The sequence below is a fragment of the Phodopus roborovskii genome, unplaced genomic scaffold (assembly GCF_943737965.1).
Source record: "Phodopus roborovskii unplaced genomic scaffold, PHOROB, whole genome shotgun sequence".
In the NCBI taxonomy this organism is placed as follows: domain Eukaryota; kingdom Metazoa; phylum Chordata; class Mammalia; order Rodentia; family Cricetidae; genus Phodopus; species Phodopus roborovskii.
The window spans coordinates 169,403-172,862 of record NW_026126677.1 but is presented as its reverse complement, the minus strand read 5'-3'; positions in this window follow the sequence as shown (position 1 = coordinate 172,862).

Below are 3,460 nucleotides of genomic sequence, written 5' to 3'. Positions count from 1 at the left end.
ATAAAGTTGATTATTATCCTTTCAAGGTCAGTGAAGTATTGTGGTGGCATTTTAATGGGGATTGCATTGAATCTGTAGATTGCTTTTGGCAAGATTGCCATTTTTACTGTATATATCTTACCTATCCAAGAGCATGCTTGATCTTTCCATTTCTGGTATCTTCTTTAATTTCTTTCTTTAAAGGCACAAAGTTCTTATTATTTAGGTCTATCACTTGTTTGGTAAGTTTTACCCCAAGATTCTTTATGTTGTTTGTGTTTATTGTAAAGTGTGATGTTTCTCTGATTTATTTCTCTGCCTCTATGTCAACTGAATAAAGTAGGGCTACTGATTTTTTTTTTTGAGTTTATATTGTATCCTGCTGATTTGCTGAAAGTATTTATCATCTGTAGGGGTTCCCTTGTAGAGTTTATTGGGTCGCTTATGTGAACTATCATATCACTTGCAAATAGAGACAGGTTGGATCCCCATGATATAATTTGGATCCCCATGATATCATTTTGTTTTCTTATTGCTTTAGCTAGAGATTCTAGTACAATACTGTAGTGATATGGAGAGAGTAAGCAACCTTGTCATGTACCTGATTTTAGAGGAATTGCCTTATAATTCTCTCCATTCAGTTTGATGTTGGCTGTTGCTTTACTTTATATTTCTCTTACTATGTTTAGGTTGCAGAAACACATAGAGAGAGGGTACCTGAACAGGAGAAAGAGCTAATAGGACCCCCAGACTGATAGCTGGGAATCCAACATGGGACTGACTCAGACCCCCTGAATATGGGTCTCAGCTAGAAGGATAGAGCAGTCCAAGGGACCTCAGACAGTGGAACTGGTATGTATTCCTGGTGCAAAAAAGCACCTTGTGGACACATTCCCCATGGAGGGATACTCCCTTAAACTAGAGAGAGAAAAGAAGTCCTAGTCCCTACTTCAAATCACTTGACAGATACATGACCCCACCTGGATAGCATTGCCCTACATGTGGAATTGGGGTGGGGGGGATGGGAGGTGAGGGTGGTCAGGGTGCATGTGAGGGGGCAGAGAGGATAAGAGTGAAGGAAGAAGAAAGGGAGGGAGAGGGAACTGGGATTGATATGTAATATTTAAAAAAATGATAAGATTAACTCAAAAAATCCTTTTATAATAGCCAAAAACACATAAATTATCTTGGGGAAATTCTGGGCAAACAAGTGAATAACCTATATACCAAGAAGTGTGTGTCTTTAAAGAAATAAATTAAAGAAGATTCCAGAAAATGGAAAGATGTTCAATGTTCATATATAGGTAGGATAACCATAATAAAAATGGCAATCTTTCCAAAAGCAGTCTATAGATTTAATGCAATCCCCATCAAAATCCCATCACAATTCTACAGTGAGATTGAAAGAAATAATTGTCAACTTAATATGGAAAAAGGAAAGACCCAGAATAGCCAAGACAACCATGTACAATAAAGGAACATCAGGAGTCATCACCATCATCAACTTCAAGATCTAATATAGAGCTGTAGTCCTGAACGCAGCTTGGTATTGTCCCAAAAATTGACACACAGGTCTATAATTGAATAGAAAATCCGTATATTAACAAATACACCTCTGAACAACTGATTTGGACAAAGACATTTAAATAATATAATGACAGCAGGAAAGTACCTTCAACAAATTGTGCTGGCACAACTGGATAATGGTGTGTAGAAGACTGCAGATACAACCATGTCAATTGCCATGCCCAAATCTTTAGTCCAAATGGATCAAAGACTTCAACATGAATCCAGCCACACTGAAGGTCTTAGAAGAGAAAGTGGGAGGTATCCTTAAAAAATTTTTTCATGGGTTTGCTCCCTGAACATAACACCAATAGCACAGACATTGAGATTGACAATTAATAATGGTCCTCCTTAAAATGAGAAATTTCTGTAATATAAAGGATACAGTTGACAAGTCCAAATGGAAACTCACAGAATGGGAAATGGTCTTCACAAAACCCCCCATTTGACAGAGGGTTGATCTCCAAATTATACAAAGAAATTTTAGAAACCAGTCACCATATTACCAACTAATCCAATTAAAAATTGAGGTACATACTGAATAGAGAATTCTCACTAGAGGCAAACAGAATGGCTAAGAGACAATTAAGAAAGTGCTCAATATCCTTAGTCATCATAGAAATGCAAATCAAAACAATTCTGATATACCAAATTGTTCCTGTCAGAATGGCTATAATTAGAAACACCAATGACAACTTATGCTGGAGAGGATGTGGAGAAAGGGGAACACTCCTCCATTAATGGTGGGAGTGCAAACATCTACAGCCATTTTGTAGATCAGTGTGGCAGTTCCTCAGGAAAATGGGAATCAGTCCACCACATATACCAGCAATTCCTCTCTCTGGTATATATCCATATGATCCACATCCATGTGGAAATACATAGAAATGGGTTAATAATTAAGACAGAGTTAGGCGATTAGAAACTAGCACCTGGGCAATAGCATTGTATCAAATACAGAGTCTCTGTGCATTATTTGGGGCTGGCTTCTTGGCGGCAGGACAAGACCAGGTGGCGGCGGGCAGAAAAACCCTACTCGTTACAAATGGCGCCCACGTGGCTAATAAGAACTTCCACTTAAAATTTAACAAAAGCTTAAAAAGGGGTTTTACAAACAAAAGAACAGAGACAAGCAAGGTTTTTGATAGCAGCATTTTTCTTGGTTGGAATCTGCTTTGCAAGAGACAAGCAGATATTTGCGCGGCTCCTTTAAGGGAGGATTCCTGACTCAGCATGAGCGGCAAAAAAACCGCATAGCTTTTAAGAAACTCTGCTAACGATTTATTGGTGTGTATGATAGCTGCCAATGGCAATGACCACATCTCCAAGCTGGCAGCATGCTTGGAGATGGCAGCGCAGACCAAGGCGGTGAGCACAGCTTTCAGTGCTGGCAGTAAAAGTACCCGCCACCGCCATCTTTGTTAAACAGTGGCTGACACAGCTATGATTTTCATTTCAGCAATGTTGTTGTTTACCAGACAAAAGACTTGTGCCCAGAAAAAGTTAAAGATTTACAGTAAAGACAGATTCATATGAAGAAAAACCTCTAAAGTTTTACAGTGTGTTTTAAAAAATACATAGGTTTGGGAGAGAAAAAGAAAATGGTTTTAAAAAGACAGGAATTAGGTGTGGTCGCACACACCTTTAATCCCAGCACTTGGTAGACAGAGGCAAGCAGATCTCTGTGATTCCAAGTAAACCTGGTATGCAGAGTGAATTCCAGGACAGATAAGAGTTACACAGATGAACCCTGTCTCAAAAAATGAATAAATAAAAAGTAAAAGAAACAGAGTAATAATAAAGCCACGCAAAGATGAAAAGCTCAGAGAGAATCTGGTTACTGTATGGTATTACATTGTCTTTGCATTGTTTGACTGCTGGTAAAACAAATGCTGCTGAATTAATTCAATTTATA